Source organism: Acinonyx jubatus, chromosome A1 (assembly GCF_027475565.1).
Source record: "Acinonyx jubatus isolate Ajub_Pintada_27869175 chromosome A1, VMU_Ajub_asm_v1.0, whole genome shotgun sequence".
Taxonomy (NCBI): Eukaryota; Metazoa; Chordata; class Mammalia; order Carnivora; family Felidae; genus Acinonyx; species Acinonyx jubatus.
In genome coordinates, this window is record NC_069380.1 from 157,438,961 (window position 1) to 157,462,351 (window position 23,391).

Consider the following 23,391-nt stretch of genomic DNA (forward strand, 5'->3'; position numbering starts at 1 on the left):
GGCCAGGAATCCTAGGTGAAGAGTGGTGCTTTATTTGAAGATGAAGAATGTGGGTAATGAGCATTTTCAGATCTCTAACTGGGAATTTGAAATCTCATTAAGCATAGTAAATTTGAATGGAGATATTAAACTAGCCAGTGAATATTCAAATAAAATTTCAAGGGTGTAGTCACAGCTAAACATATAGATGACATTTAAAGTCATTGGACAGGACAAGATGATAACACCAAAAGAATGAATGTTTATGATAGAAAGGATATGGTGATTGAGTTCTCTGTAACTCAATCTTAGTCAGGGTTGGCTTGGTTATAATGTGGTAACAAATAGCCCCCTTATGTCTCACCCATTCTAAATGTTTAAAGTAGATTAGCTGAGGTTTATTTCTACTTTTTCTTTACTTTAGGATTCCAGTTAAAGAGTTGCCACTTATGTGAAACTTTGGAGGTCATCATGACAGAAAGAAAGAGAATGTGACAAAGTATATACAGGCTTCTAAAGCTTCTGCCTGTGACACATGCTGCTTGCACTCAGATTACAGTGACCCAAAACAAGTCATCTTGTATCTAATTACAAGTGGATTGGGAAGTGCAATATTACCCTATATACTAAAAAAAAAAAGTTAAAATGTTTGTGAACAATCCTAATGAACTTCACAGTTACTTCAAACTTTTGAGGTAAAGAAAAGAAGATGATCTGGCAAATGATATTGAGTAGAAGTGGCTAAATAGGAGAAAAAAGGTATAAAAAGTATTTAAAGAATAAGACATCTATTTTATCTATGAAGCATCAACTTTTTTTAAAACAATATAGGAAGCTGACTTTCAATTTCTGTTTCCACATGTAAGGAGCTTATAAGTTGCCATCCTAACAACTAAAAAGCTTAACAGACAAAAAAATCAGCAACTCTTCTTGGGTTCCTAAGAGAGGGGAAGACACAGTATAAACTACTGCATATAGAATTGGAGAGACAGGAAAAATCAGGGAAGCATGGCTTACCAGAGTAGAAGTTCAGAGAGAAAACCACAGGGGGAACCAGTGCCCAGTAGGAAAACCTGAACTGTAATTGATGAATTGCTAGACACTTAGTGTGGACAAGTCTGAGAATTAAAAACTCCAAGGGAACCCTGTCATAGGGAGGTCCGACAAAATTATGAGATTTACTCCAGGAGCTTGACTAGAATATGTGGAACAAACAAGACATAGTCAGTGGAAAGCTCAGGAAAAAAACTTCAGGGCGTATGGGGAGTGATGATGAGAACAAGAGTACAAAGGAGGAAAGACGGGATATGCATATACTAGATATAACAATCAAAACATCTGAGCCAACGTTTCTTTTTTAAAATTTTTTTTTTCTAATGTTTATTTATTTCTGAGAGACAGAGTGCGAGCAAGGGAGGGACAGAGAGAGAGGTACAGAATCCAAAGCAGGCTCCAGGCTCTGAGCTGTCAGCACAGAGCCTGACGCGGGGCTTGAACCCACAAAGCACAAGATCATGACCTGAGCCGTAGTCGGTACTAAACCCACTGAGCCACCCAGGCGCCCCTGCGCCAACATTTCTTTACAAGAGAGAATTGTCTATCAGAGGCAGGCTAGGGGGCCAGGATACTAAGCGATCCTGTACCCACCAATGCACAACTGTCTGATCAGGCATGTCCACCTCACCCAAAGAGAGCTAATTCACACAGCTCTTGGCATGACATAGAAATTACTGAACTAGAAAATTTGAGTTTAAAAGAATAGAGAGATTTAAGGGAATCGAAGTCAAGAAGTAAGAAGAGGATTTACGGGTAGGATGGACACAAGGTAACTAATATTCAGAAGGAGAACATACTTTTAAACTAAACTTTTAGTTAGAGATAGTACGTGTAATGTAAAAGGAAAAAAAATTAAACAGGTAAAGAAGGAAACTCTGCAAAGTTACAGAGAATAGCTGAATAGGGCTAATGGCACTGAAAGTGAAGGTGATGGAGCTCTTAGGTACATAGTGCATATTATGAAACCTGGCTACATGCTATTTCCTGTTGTGTTAGTCTTGGAAATTTGTGATTTCCATGCCCTTTGTTTGCTAGGAATGAGAATATAATATGTCCTACATAATTTGAGGTAATTTTGGTTCTTTGAATATGAGTCTGTCAGAAGAAATATTTAAGAAATGGAGTGGTTAGAATCTTCCATTGAAACTATGATGTCAGTAGACAAAATTAGGGGTGGTGAGATATTGCTTCATTTTTTCTATTCCACACTGTCAGTTTTATGTTTTCACCTTCTGCATTCTTTAAACTTAATTTTTCATTGAAGTGTAGTTGACATACACTGTTACATTAGTCACAGGTGTACAATATGGTCATTTAACAAGTCTATATGTTATGCTATGCTCACCACAAGTGTAGCTACCATCTGTCACCATATAACACTATCACAATTGTATTGATTGTATTTTCTATTCTGTAATTTTTATTCCCATGACTTATTCATTCCATATCTCCCACTCCCCTTCACCTCTTTTCCCCATCTCCCTACTTCCTCCAATCTGGCAAACGTCACTTCTCTATATTTATGAGTGTTTATCTTCTTTTTGTTTGTTTATTTGTTTTATTTTTTGGATTGCACATATAAGTGAAATATTATGGTATTTTTCTCTATCTGATTTATTTCACTTATGTCACAAATGTCAAGATCTCATTTTTGTGACTAATATTCCATTGTGTGGAATATACATATATTATGTATATATATATATATATATATATACATATATACATATACACACATACATAATATGTATCACATTTCATTACTCAATTATTTGTTAATGAACACTTGGGTTGCTTCCATATCTTGGCTATTATAAATAGTGTTGCAGTAAACACAGGGGTGCATATAGCTTTTCAAACTGGTGTTTTCATTTTATTTGAGTAAATACCCAGTAGTGGAATTACTAGATCATAGAGTATTTCTATTTTTAGTTTTTTTTTTTGGCATCTCCATACTCTTTTCGATAGTGGCTGCATCAATTTACATTCCCACCAATGGTGCATGAGAGATACTTTTTCTCCACATTCTCACCAAGCCTTGCTATTGTTTGTCTTTTAAATTATAGCCATTCTAATTTGAACAAACCAATCGACAAACATATTCCCTAAGCTTGATTGGCTGTCTGTATGTCTTCTAGGAAAAATGTGCATTCGAGTCCTCTGTTCATTTTTTTAAATTGGATTATTTTTTTAGTGTTGAATTATATAAGTTCTTTATATATTTTGGATATTACCCCTTATCAGATATATCACTTGCAAATATTTTTTCTGTTGTTCACAGTGGGTAATATCTGTTCGTCTGTATTCATTGACTTCATTTTTTGTCATCTCTTATTTACTATTGAGCTCATCTGTAAGTTTTTAATTTTGGTTATTGATATTTTTTCACTTCTGAGATTTGAATTTGGTTCTCTTTTTATATCTTCTGTTTCCTTGAGATTTTCTATATTTAGCGATAGCATTTGAGCACATTTTATCAGCAAGCAACAGTTTCAGTTAATAAATAAGGTTTCAAAAATCACATAAGAATTGATTTAAACTTGCTGAATATAAACATTGAACTTCAAGTCACTGTAGCTTTATTAATTGCTTGTTGTATTAGGTTAGATGCTAGCACCACATGTGCTGTGCATGTTCTGATTTTATTTAAAAAAAGTTGAACTGCAAAAAAGAAAAAACCCTCCTATTCAGTAGGTTACCTTTTAGTTTTGTTGATGGTTTCCTTTGATGTGCAAAAGATTTTTGTTTTGGTGTTGTCTCAGTAGTTTACTTTTGCTTTTGTTTCCCTTGTCTGAGAAGACATATCTAGAAAAATGTTGTTAAGGCCCCCATTTTCTGCATTTTTAATTGCACGTTCATATACAACTTGGACGAATGCCATACTTCTATTATTTTGACATGAGATCAAGGATGAGCTGCTCATATTATCACTGCCAGAATAGAACTCTAGACTTATTTTTCTGTCACTCAAATTTGAACACAAGAGAATCTGAGTTCAAATTTGAGGTCTGTGTCTTAAAACTCTTTGATTTATGGCTACCTCCCCATCTGAAAATGGGTACAGTTAATATCTTGTATCTTTCATTTTGTTTTTGAGGGTCAATAGCTGCAACATGGCACTTGCTAGATATTCAATGCATTGTAGGTATTATTAGTAACTAGAAAGAATTTAATTCCTGTCAGGTCTCCAAGGTTCTAAAGAAGGAAAGAGATGAAGAATGGTGGGTGACAGATTCTCATTCTGCAGGGAAATCAACTGAAATTAGTATTGGGGAGAAAAACTTTCACTATTTCTCAGGAAAACTAGAGAAGTTTTTTTTTAGTTTGTAAAGAGGAATTCTTAATATTCATACTCTGAGAGTAAAGCATTTATCATGTTTTAGTGTGGAATTGCCTATATTTCAGACTCTAGACAATCCAACAAAGTTTTTCCTAACACGTGGTTTACTCAAGAGTTGAAGTTTTAAAAAATTTCTAAAGAGGGGCACCTGGGTGGCTCAGTGGGTTAAACATCCAAGTCTTGATCTCAGCTCAGGTCATGATCTCATTATTTATGAGATCAAGCCCTACATCAAGCCTGGTTAGGACTCTCTCTTTCCATTTCTATCTGCCCCTCCCCTGCTCACGTGCTCTCACTCACTCTCTCTTTCTTTCTCAAAATAAAGAAAGAAACTTTAAAAAAAATCCAGGGAAATAAAATTAACTTTTAACCTCCTGAATGTCACATAATTTCTGTAGAGGGAAAAATTATTTAACTCAGCACTTAAGTAATTGGTTTCTTCTTGAAGAGCTTAGAATGAATTCATTAAAGAATATAAAATTTTAAAAGTATTTTCAGCTGTCATATTTTAAATATGTAGAATAGAAATAAGCAACATCTATGGAATATGTTATCTTCATCAGTTGATACAACTTGCTAATTATTCAGGGAGGTATTATTCAAAATGTTGTACTTTTAAGATTTCCTAATAAGCAGCTTCTGTACACACATAAATTATTGCTTTATATATAAGATTTTCCTTCAGAGCCAAAACACTCAAAAATTTCAGTTGTATTTCTTAATGCTGATATCTTCATTTGAACAAACCAATCAACAAACATATTCTATAAGCTTGATAACGAACCTAATCATAAGGTTTGGCCACACATTTGCCTATCTTCGTTAATAAAATCTACTCAAAAGAGAAGTAGGTACCAATCGTGAGACTATTTAGAAGTGTATGACATGTTCTAAAAAATCTTTCTAAAGATGAATTCAACAATATTTTGATCAGTGGAAATGCCATTGGGATGAATCCTTACAAAATGACAACTTTGAGGGAGATGATATCCATTTTGACAAAGAAATACTAATATGTTTGTTTAAATGGTAACTTCCCTTTGCACCCACAGTTCATATTGATTGGCAACATCTTTTTTCCATTTCCCTGGTCAATATGACTTCTCAGGACACCCGTGGTTTTTCAAGATTCTTTGTTCTCTTGTTGTTGTTTGAATCAAACATTTGAGGGTAAAGAAGCCTGATAAATTGCAATTAGATTATGGCATGGTATTGGAATATGGTCAACAGTATTATTACAGTTCTCCTGGTATCTATCTTCTTCTGGATTTCAGTGTAGTTCTTTCATGCTTTCATACCCTCTCCAAATAGTTTGGAGAGGGCTGGTATAATTTCTGACCACAAATATAGCTGTCACTTGTGCATTTGAGAGTCTGATATTTTGTTCTGGATGTTCTGGTTTTCCAAAAGTTTGATGGGATGGCAAAATCTATGCAATAAATGTTCCTATTGCTTGAATCACTTAGTTTTACAGTTTATTTCTTTATTTTGAGAGAGAGAAAGAGAGAGAGAGAGAGAGGAGGGGGAGAGAGAGAAGGAACTGCAGAGGGGCAGGTAGAAAGGGAGATAGAGAGAATCCCAAGTAGGCTCTGTGTTGAGTGCAAAGCCTGACATGGAGCTAAATCTCATGAACCATGAGATTATGACCTGAGCTGAAATCAAGAGTCAGATGTTTAACTGACTGAGCCACCAGCTGCCCCATGAATTACTTATTTCTCAGTAGAAATAATAAAATTCCAAACAATTCTCTAAACATAGACCCCACCATTCTGATCTGATAATTCCCATTTTTCCTGGCTGAGCATACTTACTTTCTCTCTTTTTTCATTCCTTCTTCATTTTCTTCCTCTTCACCTTCTCCTCCTTTTCTTCCTCCTTTTGGTTTCAACTGAGGTATAATTGACATATAACATTATATTCATTTCAAGGATATAGTATACATAAGAATTTTACATTGTATATATTGTGAAAAGATCGCCCCCAAAATCTAGTTAGCATACATCACCAAATTTAGTTATTTTTTTCCTCTTCCTGCTTCTTCTTATTTTCTCTCTCTCTCTCTCTTTAGATTTATGTCACATGGCCAGAGTATTTGCAAGAGAAAATTAGTATTTAGTTGTTCCAACCAAGTTAGGATTCTCTTGGCAAAAAAGAAAGAAATGGATGTTGAGAAAAACACTGAGTGTGCTACACACATTATGTTCACCATGACTTAATGCCTAGAATAATGCTTAGAACATAGTAAGGGTTCAGGAAATGTTTGTAAATTTTTTTAATGTAAATTCTAATAATTTTATATTTTTTCTCTGACATACTTACAAAGCTAACTTTGTTAAGTAGTAGACAATAAAAAAAAAAACAGAGAACAAACTAAAACTCTGTGCTGGTGTGGATAAGTTTTTATTGATTTATTCTACCTTTCTTGATGTGTATTATTTAGCTTAATAGAACTATTACAATATTCAGCCAAACCACTCCTAAATGTTAGCCTTGAATTTCATATGTCACTGTTTTTATATAATGCTAAGTAAGTAATCTACTATAGGCAATAGAAAGGACGAATAGCTAAAGTATTTCATTGTGCAAACTAAAGAATGAGCAAGACTAAGAAGACCGAGAGTGAGGACCAACAGTATTTCAGAATAAAAATATCTGTACAAATCTACTGTCCAGAAAAGCAAATTTGGGGTATATTGTACAGTATACATAGATGGGTCTATATGTTTCAAATTTTATATATGTGAACCATTTACCTAGGAACCTGGTATCTGCAAAGATAGAAAAACAAAAGAAAATGCCAACGGAATTAAAATAACTATCTAGAAATCTGTACCTCAGTCTGCTTCACATCTCACTATTGCCTCTAATTATTCCAAAATTGATAAGAAAAGTCTTTAATTTTCAACACAACATGTCTCTGGCATAATCATAAAGCTGAAAGAGATCTACAAGGAGCAGTAGGCCTGCCCAGCACTCACAGATGACAGAATTATAAATGATTCTAAATTCCATTAGGTGGTTGGTATTTAGTAAACAACAGAATTATGATCCATTTCCTTTCCATTAATATTTGCCAAAGGAGAAAAAAGTTGTTATCTTACTCTACCCAGAGATCTATTTTCTTATCAATTAGTCATTTTAAAACAACTAATTAAGGCACAAAGCAGTAGTGTTGAATTTTTACTTATGTCTTTTCATGTTGTGCAATAGTTAATGATAACAAAATGTCTTGATTTTGCCCAAAGGCAGTTATGTTTGAAAAATATAAGAAAATTTAATTACTATCTCTATTAGAGCTTAGTTAAATGAGGATTTAAAAATATAACTTTATCCCTAGCTCACTAGAATATAAAAAAAGAAGAGGATGGAAGCCAGAAACATTTTCTGGGTTAGTTCCTGAAGGGTAACAGATATCTAGGAATGAATTCTTAAGTATATGTGCTGCCGAAGTGAGCACTCTAGGAATGAATTCTTAAGTATTAATTTTGTTATGACCTAGAAATATCTGCTTAGCATGGCATGGTCCACGGTCTTTATATCCAGCCTCTACTTTATTAGGGTATGAAAGACAGGAACAGACTGAGATAGAAGTAGGATAGAATGGGAGAATTGACCTATTCTACCAACCAAACCCCACTGTCAGCATATATGATTGTCTATAGTGTTGTCCAGGCAAAGAGTCACTAAATAGGTGGAGTCCCATGATAAAGTAGGAGAGTGTCGTAAAGGTACCAGAGAATAGTGAGGACAATAGTGACTTAGTTGATACTTAAGCAGTCATGTTAGGAACAAAATCCTAATAACTGGACCATGATGATTTACTAGAAAGTTTACCTCAGATCTACCCATGGTCTTAGGTATCATAGGTATGGGGAAAGTCACCAGAATGAAAACGTAGGAAAGGAGCTATAGATCAAGCATAGTTATATGATCTAAAGCACCAGGTGTAAGCTTCTGTAACCAGGAACAAACACAACTGATCTGAATATGCAAAGGTGATAAGCTGTTAAACATACTCTATACTTCCTCATGCCAAATCAAACATACATATAATGCTTTTTGTTGCCATCATTTCCTCTTGAACTACCATCATCTTTCTTCTTCTCCTCCCCTCCAAACATCTCAATTCATTGAAATCTAACCTTGACTCTAATTTGTACTCACCAGTATCACCAATGCCTTGATAATTCTCATGCCCATTGACTTCACTGTTTATACTGAAGCATATGTCATTATAGAATACACTCATCTTATTGAAATTAACTGCTTTCTTAGCATCTGTATACAATTTTTGTCTGGTTTTCTTTTTATTATCATTATCATTCTTCTTTCGTTGGTTCATTTCCTGTATTTGTAACATCTCCCAGGATTTTGATGTTAGCAGTTTCTTTCCCTATAGAATCTCACTGGGCAAACTTACTTGTTTTTATTTTATGGAGTAATTTTTATTTGAAATTCTTCCAGTCCTAATTAATTTGAGACAGCAAAAAGACAAGAACTAATACCTGTCAAGTACCCCATATTACAAAATGGGTTTTTTTTAATTGTTTTTTTTAATTTAAATTTTAATTAGCATACAGTGCAGTATTGGTTTCAGGAGTAGACTTCAGTGATTCATCACTTAATCACATAAAATACCCAGTGCTCATCATAGCAAATGTTCTCTTTAATGCCATCACCCATCTAGGCCATCCCCCACCCACTTCCCTCCATCAACAGTTTTTTTTTTTTCTATCTTCAAGATTCTTTTGTGGTTTGTTTCCCTTATTCCCCTCCCCCATTCTCCCCCCCACTCTACCCACCCTCTCTACTTTCCACGTGTTGATCTGTTTTGTTTCTTAAATTCCACATATCAGTGAAATCATATGGTATTTGTCTTTCTCTGATTGACTTACTTTGCTTGCATAATATACTGTACCTCCATTCATGTTGTTGCAAATGGCAGTATTTCATTCTTATTTTTTAATTATCTTGTTCTTTTTTAAATGTTTATTTATTTTGAGTGAGAGGGAGGGACAGCATGAATGGGAGAGGAGCAGAAAGAGAGGGAGACAGAGCATCCCAAGCATGGGGCTCCAACATGGGGCTCAGTCTCATGAACCAGAAGATCATGATCTGAGACAAAATCAAGAGTAGATTGCTTAACCGGCTGAGCCACCCAGGTGCCTGAAGATTTCATTCTTTTTGATGTCTGAGTAATATTCCATTGGGTATATGTATGTGTGTGTACACACACACACACACACACACACACCCCATAATATTCCATTGTGTATATGTACACACACACACACACACACACACACATTCGTACCACATCTTCTTTATCCATTAATCAGTCAGTGGAAATGTGGGCTCTCTCTGTAGTTTCACCATTGTTGATAATGCTGCTGTAAACATCAGGGTGCCTGTGCCCTTTTGTATCCTTTGGGTAAATATCCAGTAGTGCAATTGCTGGGTTGTAGGGAAGTTCTATTTTTAGTTTTTTGAAGAACCACCATACTGTTCCATAGGTGGCTGTACCAGTTTGCATTCCCACCAACAGTGCAAGAGGGTTCCCCTTTCTCTGCATCTTCACCAACACCTGTTGTTTCTTATGTTGTTAATTTTAGCCATTCTAACAGGTGTTAGGTGGTATCTCATCATGGTTTTGAATCATATTTCTCTGATGATGAGTGATATTAAATATCCTTTCATGTGTTGGCTGGCCATTTGGATGACTTCTTAAGAAAAGTGTATATTCATGCCTTCTTCCCATTTCTTACTGGATTATTTGTTTTTTGTGTGTTGAGTTTGATAAGTTCTTTATAGATTTTGAATACTAACCCTTTATCAGATATGTCATTTGAAAATATCTTCTCCCATTCTGTAGACTGACTTTTAGCTTGGTTGATTGATTCCTTTGCTATGCAGAAGATTTTTATCTTGATGAAGTCCCAATAGTTCATTTTTGTTTTTGTTTCCCTGGTGTCCAGCAATGTGTCTAGTAAGAAGCTACTGTGGCTGAGGTAAAAAATGTTGCTGCCTATATTCTCCTCTAGGAGTTTGATGATTTCCTGTCTCACATTTATATCTTTCATCCATTTTGAATTTATTTTTGTGTATGGTGTAAGAAAGTGGCCCAGTTTCACTCTTCTGAATGTTGCTGTCCAGTTTTCCCAATACCAAACTTTTTTCCATTGGATATTCTTTCCTGCCTTGTCAAAATTACTTGACTATATAGTTGTGGTTACATTTCTGGGTTTTCTATTCCATTCTGTTGATCTATGTGTCTGTTCCTGTGGTCATGATGACTATAGCTTTGTAATATAGCTTGAAATCTGGAATCGTGATGCCTCCAGTTTTTTTTTTCTTTTTCTAGATTGCTTTGACTATTTGGGGTCTTTTGTTGTTACATAAAAAAATTAGGATTATTTGTTCTAGCTCTGTAAAACTTGCTTGAGGTATTTTGATAGGGATTGCATTAAATGTGTAACTGCTTTGAGTAGTATAGACATTTTAACAATGTTTGCTTTTCTAATCCTTGAGCATAGAATGCTTTTCCATTTTCTTTTGTGTTCTCTTCAATTTCTTCCATAAGTGTTCTATAGTTTTCAGAGTATAGATCTTTTATTTCTTTAGTTAGGTTTATTCGTAGGTATCTAATTGTTTATGGTGTAGTTGCAAATGGAATCGATTCCTTGATTTCTCTTTCTACTGATTTGTTATTAATATATAGAAATGTGACAGATTTCTGCATGTTGATTTTATATCCTTTGGCTTTGCTGAATTCATGTATTAGTCCTAGAAATTTTTTGGTATAGTCTTTCAGGTTTTCTACATAGAGTATCATGTCATCTGCTTTGACTTCTTCCTTACTGATTTGGATAGCTTCTATTTCTTTTTATTGTCTGATTGCTGAGTACTATGTTAAATAGTAATGGTGAGAGTGGACATTTTTGTCTTGTTCCTATCAGGGAAAGGTTCTCAGTTTTTCTCCATTGAGGATAGTGTTAGCTGTGGGTCTTTAGTGTTTGGCCTTTATGATGTTGAGGTAATTTCCATTTATCTCTACTTTGTTGAGGGTTTTTATCAAGGATAGATATTGCATTTTGTGAAATGCTTTTTTGGCATCTACTGACATGATCATAGGGTTCTTATTCTTTCTTTTATTAACATGGTGTATCACATTGATTGATTTGCAAATATTGAACCAACCCTGCAGCCCAGAATAAATCCCATTTTGATCATGGTGAATAATTCTTTCAATGTACTATTCAATTCGATTCGCTAGTATCTTGTTGAGAATTTCTGCCTCCATGTTCATCAGGGACATTGACCTGCAATTCTCCACAATTTCCGGCCTCCACAAGATGGCCCTATTTTGCTCCGTGAAGGCTTTCAATGCTGATGGGTGGGATGAATATTGCAACACCCTGCTCTCTAGCCCTGGAGTTGAATGTTTAAGACCACCGCTCTTGAGGGAATCCTCACAGAAGAACAATCAATCACCCCTCTTTTGTCCCCAGTTCCCCAGAACCTGTGTTCACCCTGCCCGTGTCTGAGCTTTTATATCTCAGGCACTTAGCTATGTTTCAGAACTCCAAATTTTAGGGACTCGCATAGTTTGGACCTATGCTTTTCCTCTGGGGGAGAGCTTCAGATGCATTTGCTGTTTGCTGGCTGTGCAAGGAAAGCAGTTGCATGACTATGCAGTGGTTCGGAGTTTATGGCAAAAGAGAGCAAAAAGCTGGCATCCTGGCTCATTACCCTCAGCCAGAGTCTCTCCTCCTATGCCTGGGAACAGCACATTGGTTCAGCACATTGGTGCCACCATTTCTTCTTGTGACCCAGGGGATCTTCAGTCCACACATCACTCCTGGAACTTTACCCTGCTTCACCACTTGAGTACCTTTAAGCCAGGCACATCCCCATGGTAGTGGACTTCTAAAAGTTCAGATTTTGTTCTCTACTGCAGATAATACATAGCAGTAGCCTCTATAAGCAGTCTCCCTCCCTCCCACCGCACTCACAGTTACATTTCCCCCAAGTCAATTCTCTGCACTTTCTACCTTCCAAAACATGGATGCTTTTCTACTTGCACATTCGTAGTTTTTGTTCTTTCAGAACTCCAATTGATTACTTAGGTGTTCAGAATGATTTGATAATGATCTAGCTGCATTCAAAAGTCAAGAAAAGCCTAGGATCACCCTATACTTCTGCCATCTTAATTCCTCTCCCTTTTCAAAATGAAGTTCTATACCACTTATTTAAAATATGCAATTTTTGTTCAAAAATTTTGTTTAAAACTGTTTATCAGCTGACCACTTTGCACATATGTGTACATATACATGTTTTTCAATGGAAAGAACACTCATTTGCTAGAACACAAAATATCTGCGGTTTAATCTTGCTTAATAATTTGGAAAAAAATTTTGGAAAAATTAGTCAACTACTCTTTTCTCTATTGCCCTAATATTACAGTGGAAATAATAATACGTTGCCTGCCTTGTAGCACAAATCTTGGAGAGGCAATATCTTGAAATTTGTCCAAGCCTATAACTACATGATATAAATAGCATTTAGTCTCTGGATGATTTATAGATACAGATAATTTATCAATATACATAATTTATAGATATATCATAGCATTTTTCTACTTGATAAAATCCATAAATGATGATCACTGTGGCCAAATATTTGAAACCAAGCTATTAAATTTCTATTCCTTAAGTTCCACAACCTACTTCTCTTTGATTCTGAGATTGTCTATTCTACACTTTAAGGGATTCCTTTAAAGGATAATTTCGTAGAACTATCAGTATTATCTTCAATAGCCAAATTGTGGAAACATCCCTCGTGTTCATCATTGGATGAATGGATAAAGAAGTGTTCACTATGGGGCACCTGTGGCTCAGTCGGTTAAGCGTCCAACTTAAGCTCAGGTCATGATCTTGTGGTCCATGACTTTGAGCCCTGCTTCGGGCCCTGTGCTGACAGCTCAGAGCCTGGAGCCTGCTTCAGATTCTGTGTCTCCCTCTCTCTCTGACCCTCTCGCACTCATGCTCTGTCTCTCTCTGTCTCTCAAAAATGAATAAATATTTTAAAAAAATTGTTTAAAGTGTCCATCAACTGATGAATGTATGCATATACATAATGGAATAGTTTGTGTGTGTATGTGTATGTGTGTGTGTGTGTGTATATATATATATATAATGGAATATTAGTCATAAAAAATTAAATCTTGCCATTTGCAACAACATGGATGGATCTATAAAGTATAATGCTAAGCAAAATAAGAGAAAGACAAATACCATATGGTTTCACTCATATGTGGAGTTTAAGAAACAAAACAAAGGCAAAAAATAAGGAGAGTCAAACCACAAAACAGACTCTTAACTGTAGAGAACAGAGGGTTACCCAGGGGTGGGTGGATGGGGAATGGGTGAAATAGGTGAAAGGAATTAAAAGTACAGTTACCTTGATGAACACTAAGTAATATATGGAATTGTTGAATTGCTATCTGGTACACCTGAAACTAATACACTGCACATTAACTACACTGGAATTGAAACAAAATAAAATTAAAAAAACAGAACAAAAAAACTGTCACAGAAACATTCAAAATAATGTTTGAGCAACTATCTGCATACTCTGTCACCAAGTCAAGTTAATATATAAAATTGACCATTGTATCTTCGTTCCTTTTCCTAAACATTGAAAGAGCTTATCTCTCCCCAGCCTTTGGTTATTTTGCCTACAATGTACTCTTCTAAAAATGTGATCTTTCCATTCCATGTTAATCAATAATTAACTATATAACTGTATTATTTAAATTCTTAGTATATCACCTGCTTCTTATAAAGTTTTCTCAAATAATTCTAACAATTAATAGGAACAGTTTTTTGCTTAAATAGTGCCATATTACCTTTCCACTCAAGTGTTATGCATATTTCAGGGTAGAATCATCTTAACTCTTATAATTCCAGATGGTCAGATAAGCAGATGAAATTAGCACAAGTTATCCACAATTTGTACTTCTCAGGGTCATCTCTGGGTGAGAATTACAGTAGCTATTAGCTTGTACCAGCGCTCTGGCAGAATATGGGTTTGGGCAACTTGCTGTGACCTTTGATTTAAATAATTAGTTACTTTAGCCATGATAATTGCGTATATTTAAATTAGTTTTTAATTATATCAGAACAGTGGTTTCTAAATAAGCTGATCATTGAAATCATGTGAGAATTGTTAAAAACACAGTCACAGGCTCTACCATTTGGATGTCTATAATAGAATCTCTAGGATTGAGCCCTCCAGATCCATACTTTACAAATGTTACTCACCTAATTATGATGGTAAACAATTTATATGGAGATATGTAGAATTAGAAAATTTTAAAAATCCCATGATATTTTTTTATTTTCAGAACTATTTGGAAGTAGACATTCAGCTAACTTTTTTTATATAATGAAAAATGGAATAAAGAATCCGTTGATTCATTTTCTTAGATCCTTTTCCACCACCATCATTGTATAGTGCTAATGATTGTTGAGCTGGCATCTTGCTGTTGACTTTTTTTTTTTAAATATTTTATTATTTTCTTTGGAATACCGAGCCTGGTGTTCCTTAAAGTAGTTTTGTTTGGTCTTGTGTTTTTTGCACTTGATTTGCCTTACTTTGTGGATTTTCTTGTTTTGCTCCTTTAGCCAATTGTACCATTGGCTAAAAATGCCATCCTCCCCTCTTACCCACAATGACCTCTTTTGCTTTGCCAGTTATCCATACATGGATTTTGTTTGAGCACCTGGGTTTCTTGATCCTTGGCACACATTTTGCCTGAGCTTCTATTAAGGTGTATTAAACAGTCTCCAGGTTTCTGGTAGATTATTTGTTTTTTTTTTTCAACTCCTTTGCATTTTTTTCTAATATCCCCATTTTGATGTAGGTCCGTTTTATAAAATTGAGTTAGCATGTGTTCAATGTTTCTTGGCTTTTCTACTCTCAGTATAATGTGAAACTTAATAATATACTGATCACTAATATATAGTGGTTTATGTAATTTCTGATTCACTTCCTGTCTTTTATGCAGAGCTCAGTCAGTGTATTTCCTTTCCATATGGATTCTAAAATTACTTGATCTAAGAAACAGTTATTTATTCCCCTCCAAAATGTTTCTTTCATATCTCTCCTCGATGAGAAAAATCCATGAATCCAGATGTGAATAATTAAAATTCTATTTCATTACCATCTGTCCTGATTTAGAGTATGCACACTTCGGGTTAATATTTTTAGTACCATACATGTATTTGAACATCAGATGAAGAGAATTGAAGTAATCCTAAATCTCAGTTGATGGCATATTATCTTCTTAGTATCTCTCTTCATTAACTGATTAGCTGATCATGTCTATCTATACTATCTATTTTCTCTTTACAGACAATGATGCTGAGAAGTTTAACAAATATCTTTTCTTTGATGTTTTTGCAAAATGCATTATTTCATGTGTGCTTTTTTATTATACTTGTTATATTTGTAAAGAATATTTTGACAGATATCTCATTCCCTATTAATCAGCAGTATTTTTGGATAGTGCTATGTGTATATCTAACCTGTTGCTTCTAACTCATGTACAGTACTACATTGTGGATGGACATCCATCAATCTCTTATTGTCTTCTCTCCTTGTGATTGGTGAATTAAATAGCCTCCAATTCACAATCATTTAAACCTGATTTATGGATCATCCACCATTGATTTCTTGATTGAAACTGATTCAGAAAAGAATAATTCCCCGCCAAGGGGTTTTACAGTAAAATACTCATTTACATTAATATTTCCCAACTTCAGCACTATTAACACTTTCAACTGGATAAATATTGGTTGGGGGAAGTTTTGTGCATTGAAAGATATTTAGCTCTATCCTTGGCTCTATCCAAATGATACCAGTAGCACTCCCAATTGTGTCAATGAAAAAATCTTCGGATGTTGCCAAAAGTCTCCTGGGGAAGGAGAGGGAACAGAATCACCCTCTTGAGAACAACTTATATACAATTTCTAAATATTCAGATGCTACTTTTGTTAAATCATGCATATTCTTAGTTATCCATTATAGCTTGTGACTCAGTGGCACTGCATCCTGACTTTTTTCCCCCCACTTGGTCATTGGTGTTTCAAAATGTCAATTACATTGACCATCAGTCCACTCCTATCTGTTTGATTTATATAATTTTTATGTAGCCATCAGGAAGAGAATCTTGGCTTTTCTAATAAACTTTTCAGTGACTGGCTTATTACATGTTCTTTATATGTAATAATGCTCTTTGTGTTTTAATATACATATGTCAAGCCTGAGGTTAAAAAGAAATTTTAGTACTTATCTTTAATTATGTCATTTCAAATTTGTAAATAGCACAAAAAAATAGGTGTTTTTAAATTATAATCTGAGTTGTACAATTATTTCACAGATTTGACTTTAAGCTGTGTCTGTCTATGTTAAAAGTAAAACCTGACCAAAAGGTCCTCACTTAAGTGGCAGATTCATTACCAAGAGAATCCAACCATCCATAGATCTTCTCTTTAATTATAATCAAATATGAACAAAGAAAATATATATTAAGGTTATGAATTAATGTTTTCTCTCAGTGACTCCTAGAAAATATGAACTATTATGGTAAAACCTCCAATTCAAATGGTCTGAAATCATACAGGTAAAATATTTTTAAAAGGTTAAATGAGTGAAAAGTTTACTAAATTGAGAGTCAGAATATTTGAGTGTAGTAATGGGTTTGCCCATTATGCATTGCATGTCTTTTGGCTTACATTCTCTACATTGAATTTCCTCAATGAGAAATGACAGAATTTTTTAAAGATAAAATGAAATTAAAATTAATGCAACTTTATCAAAAGGCATCATCAAAAAGAAGGGATTGTTTTATTATTTTCCAGGACTTTAGCAAAATTTTGATTCTTCTTATGTAGAAGACATTATTTGTAGGGGCAGGCATAATTTTATTTGGGTTCCATGAAGCTACTGGTAGTATGTGATGTTATTGATTTTGGACTCATCCTTCAAGGCATATTGATGGCATTTGGCCTGGTCCCACCCCTGCGCTCCCGTTACAGTACAGTGACTCCCTGATTCCAGTATGTCATTGGTTTTCCTCCCTATCTTAACTATCTACCTTTGGTCAACCTTTCTGAGTTTTGGTCCAGCATCCCTTCAAAGTGCCCGGCCCCCACCCTCTTCAGATAAACACATCTTTCTCTGAAAGTATTCCATTAATGGACCTAATCAAAACCTCTAGACTCATAGTCGTGTATAAGGGACTCAAGAATATATATTACCTGTAAAGATGCAGCTCTATAGATGAATAATATTCATTAAAAAAGAAGCAAATCCATATAGTATTATATTCTCAAATTATGCAATGTCTCTAATTAATATCTCCCATTTACTTCTCATTTCGCTCATAATAAAACCCAGTGTTATTGCAATAACATCCAGTGCCTTACATGATTTGACATGTTTATGCCATCTGACCTCTTCTCCTGCAATCAACCCTAAAAAATTTCCCTCTAACCACACTGATCTTGTTACTCATTCTTGAATAAGCCAAATAGACCTTGCCAAGTCACCTTTCTTGCTATTTGAGATATGCCTCTTCCATGGTGAATGCTAAATAAATATGTGTTAAATGAGCAAACATGGATTTCTCCACCTCCTTTCTTACCTCTATAGCTATATTTGAGAACTAAGAATGAGAGACAGTTATCCATTATGTGACTTACAGTGCCATCCCACCAGCTATGTCTATTCCAAGTTACTCAGTGATGGTTGTCTGTTAGGCTTCTGTCCAATAATAAGTGCATAACCATACATCAAAATGAATATTTGCATAAACCTAAGATGAGATTAGTTTATAATAATATATTTATAAAAATAAGAATAATATATTTATAATATTTTAATATACAGTGTAAGAACTCAAAATAGTCATTCTATTTTAAACCTAATCTCCTTTCCAGTTATACAAATAACATAAAGAATCTTTTGAGTTAATAATATATTAAGAAACTGAAAAATTTATTTGTGATTAGTTTGTAAAAGTTTATTAACCTCTGTGTTTATTAATTTCTAAAATATAAATTAATCTGTATAGAGAGTAGATAACATAAATGCAGTAATTTATAACAAAGTTTAAATCTGTGGTATAAATATGGCTTTTTAAAATAATTATAGAAAACTGGAAGACCCCTAAGGAGCACATTAAATTCATTTTGATTTATTCTTTTTTTCATGCTGAACTTTGCTAATTTTATCTCTAACACATGAAAAACTGTGAGCTTAATCTTTTCTGTGACCAGAAAGTATAACACAGACACAGCATTGCAGGCTTCCAGAGTGCTGTGTAATGTTTCCAGCCAGCTATGTTCACTCTCTGGCAACCACATATGCAGAACATTTCCTGTGGGATGAAAGAGAGCACCCTTATATATTCTGAAAAGGTTCATCAATGAGAAAGACTCATACTTCATGATCATTCTTTCTTGTGCTTCCATATCTGCATAAAACAGTCTGAAGCAATGAAGGTGGGAGGAGATTGTTAATCATAGGTTCACACATATTAGTTGTATAAATCACCTAAAAGAAAAATACCAACACCTGCATGTTAATAGCCCATAGGCTTTGAGTTATTAGTATATCTAAACCTTAGTTCTGCCATTTATAAGTGACTTTGGACATGTTATTTCATTGAGTTGAGTTCACCATAAGTAGATAAGATTTAACTCACAGTGCTAATTGGGAGAGTTATAATTAGGAAATAGATTTAAAGTGCCTAGCAGAGTCGTTGACACATACAGAGCACTCAAAATTTTGGCTTTGAAAGATCACATCATCCATTATGCAACTGATGATAGATTCAAAGCCAAATGAGCAGCACTATATTGAAGGATTTTTATATGTGCTATAGTTGGGAATCATGTCTTGATTGACTTGCTGTAATTAAGATCTTGCTCTCTGCCTTTCTCATAATTGGTGCTCATTAAATGCTGATTGCTATTTAATGATACTTAGCTGCCCAGAGTAAATATGGAGGAAAAGTATAGGGAAAAAAAAGAAGAAGGTGGGTCATGCCCATTTATTTACCTATCAGAGTTTGTTGACTCTTTCTATCCTGATGGCTTGAGTGTTCTCCCACCAACACTTGGTTTCCCAACAGTTATGAATTTAGCAATTGGAACTTTTGTTCCTAGTCTTTTACTGGCCAAATTCCCAGTTATTTCTCCAACACCTGGGGTCATACTCTGGGGATTACCACAGTACCTTTTTTCTCCAGATTTCTTGTTTTACAAAGCTATACAGAGATCTTTAGAAATTGAAGCCTTAGTGGGGCGCCTGCCTGGGTGGCTCAGTCAGTTAAGTGTCCGACTTCGGCTCAGGTCGGCTCAGGTCAAGATCTCGTGGTTTGTGAGTCTGAGCCCTGCTTTGGGCCTGCTTACAATTCTGTGTCTCCCTCTCTCTCTGCCCCACCCCTGCTCATACTCTGTCTCTCTCTGTCTCAAAAATAAATAAAACATTAAAAGAAATTAAAAAAAGAAAAAAAAAAAAGAAACTGAAGCCTTAGAGGAAATGGTTTTATAGTAATTCATTTGTAATAGAATTCCACTAATTGCTTCTCTGAAATCAGTTCACTAAGGAAGCAGAGTTCAATTTTCTTTGGAAAATCTTTGTATGAGGAATAAGATGAGATGCTCAGAACATATGACCAATTTAAACAGAAAAGCCTATCCTACACGTGAGTCTTTATCTTCCCTCCTGAATTATATTTTTTCTCACAGGGGAAGGAAGAGAACCAGGAAAGGAGATCTGCCCAAACCACACTTTACCATATCAGATTCCATTAAAATAGAGGCTTTGGAACGTGTTTGGAGGACACATTACACTGCACAATTAAATGGTGGTTCCCATTCAATGTTGTTAGCAGGGTATCTGTGGTTTTGCTTTCTGTCAATAGTGTCTTTACTCCAGTTGGTGGGGGAAGAAAAGAGGCTAGACGCTTAGCAGCAACAAAGACAGGCGTGGAATAAGATAAAATTACATTTTAATGGTGTGAAGTTTAATAGCAATTTTTTTTTTTTTTTTTTTGGTGAGGCAAGGAGTAGGTATATGGGGGAAGAAAATGATTTACTGTTTTCTGTCACTCTGGAGTTGAAATTGGTTTAACCAATTCACTTGTTACTGCTGTGCACAATGAAGCCTTTCTTTAGCTTACCATTTGGGTATTTTAGCCTTTTTTATTGAAAAAAAATTTTTTTAATTTTTATTTTTGAGAGACAGAGCATGAGTGGGAGAGGGGCAGAGAGAGAGAGTGAGACACAGAATCCAAAGCAAGATCCAGGCTCTGAGCTGTCAGCACAGAGCTCGATGCAGAGCTCGAATCCACAAACCATGAGATCATGACCTGAGCCGAAGTCGGACACTTAACCGACTGAGCCACTCAGGTACCCCTACCTTTTTTTTTTTTTCATTTAAATTGATGAGGAGAGAGTATTAGTTCATGAGAGAGTAATAACCTCTATATCATCTCTCAAGGACATTTTTATCTCTTTCCAGAGATGCTGGGCTTTTACATCAATTTGCTTTTCTATCTGTAGGCAAGTAGACAGCTCTAGAAAGCTTTGCTTATAATATCATAAATTATTTTCTCTCATTTTTTTCCAGTGTTGATGATAACAATATCTGCTTCTAAACACATTTTCATGGTTGTGTGTGCCTCTTCTCCAGATTAGGTTTCAAAGTGAGTCTGCTTTATAGTTTGTCTCTAAAAATGCCCATTGATTTGAATACTACCTGGATTAGAAGGGGAAAAAACTCATTTTATGATTTGTACAGCTGTTTCTAAGCCCAAATTCTTATAAAAGGTGCCCTGGTGGAATTTCCTTACCACAAGATTGACAGACTGGGGAAAGCTAAACATTTTCTTTTCTAAAGAACTGGTGGAAAACAGACCTATTTTCAGGATTGGCTTGTCCTTGCTAAAGAGATTGAAACCACTATGTTGCATCATAGCCATAGAGCAAAGAAACTGTTCCAAAGTCTTAATTTCTAGCCAGTGTTTAAGCAGCTGCAACAGAAAAAAAAATATTTTTTTCTAACCTTCCAAGTTACTCCCAGTACACTGATTTTGCTGAGAAATTTCACAGTGGTTATTTCCTCTTCATGTCCAGAGGTTTAGTGTCTTTAAACCTCTGTCTCTGAATGCCATATGGTACATAAAGGATGATTTAGGTGTGTACATAGAGTGTGCCTTGGTGGTATGCTTTTGTTTGAGAGAATTTTAAAAAAAAAAGAGTGTAGGAGGATAGGAACTTTAAGTAGGATTTTTTGGGGAAAACACATATGCACATGTTTCTCAAGGAGCTGACATCATTGAGACTTAGCAGTTGGAGTATCATTTAACCTGGCTCTTTCTTTTTCATGATTTTTCCTGCATTCCTCAGTGGGTTTCATTACCATTTTGAGGCCAGCTTTGCATGGGATAAAGAGGCATCATCTTCTCCCCGGGGAGGAATGGAGACTAATATAGCAGAATTTCAGGGTATGAGCATGAGTGCAGAAACACAAGCCTCCTGTGAATTGTGGGAAACCCAAAAGCTTTTCTTTTGATATTACTCAAACTCCAAATCTAAAGGGAGAAGCAGCATAAAACTGCATGTTACAATCCAAAAGTAATCTCCCCTTCCAACAGAATAAGGGTATGCTATGGTTCTAATTGATAACATACTTGCATTTTTTTTCCCACAAACAAATCTTATTCCTAAATCTACTGGATATATATTATTCTAGATGGCCTGAGAACCCTACAGTTTCTCCCCATGTCCATTGAAATGAATAACTTTTTGGTAAAAATTAGGTTTAAAAAACCTTTAATTTCTTAAATTTTTTCACACATAAATTGGTTTCTTTTCTCTGCTTTCCCGATTGATGAAATACTTAGTGATCTAGAATAATCATCTTATTTTTTATGATTTAATTGTCCTCTCTCTGCAGTAGAAATTGTAAACAGCTGAATATAAATTTCAACAAAAGTAATTTATTTTTCTCTCTTTCTCAGTTGTAATGAGTGGTAAATTGAGATGGATCAGAGATAAAGAACAGTGAGTGAAAACTTGAAGTTGAACTTATTGGGCATTGAAAATATTGTTGACCAGAGAGAGATTAGAAACTGAAGTAAGGATATAGAACATTAAAAGAAAGAAAATTTTAATGCTGAGAATAGGGAAAATGGTGGGAAGTGGCTGTAAAATAGTGAGAACTGCTTTCCATAAACCACATGAAAACCCCATTTCATTACCCTATAGACATGGAGTATACACATAGTAAAACCTTTGTAATCTGGCATTTGAGAGGAAATGAGGTGCCAGTTAATGTCATGTTATGCTTAATAAAGACTTAACTTATGTTGTCTCAGGTGGTATCCTTCTTGTACTTCTCTTATCCCTTCTTTAAAGACTTAGACATAAAAGGCATAAAAGACTGGTAATTTCTACATATAAATCTTCATAATTTTTTTTCAGAGACTTTGCTACAGCAGAGATCTACCTTCTCACTCCTCACCAGAATAATCACCTGGCACAGTGGTCCTACTATTCACTCTGTTCTAACTTTCTTCAGCTCTCCTCATCACTGACTCCTTTGAAAATAGCTACATTCTTGGGGTGCCTGGGTGGCGCAGTCGGTTAAGCGTCCAACTTCAGCCAGGTCACGATCTCGCGGTCCGTGAGTTCGAGCCCCGCGTCAGGCTCTGGGCTGATGGCTCGGAGCCTGGAGCCTGTTTCCGATTCTGTGTCTCCCTCTCTCTCTGCCCCTCCCCCGTTCATGCTCTGTCTCTCTCTGTCCCAAAAATAAATTAAAAACGTTGAAAAAAAAATTAAAAAAAAAAAAAGAAAATAGCTACATTCATTCTTGTTAATGGCAAGAGAAAGGGATCCATAAACATATATATGTATATATATATACATATATATAGTATATAT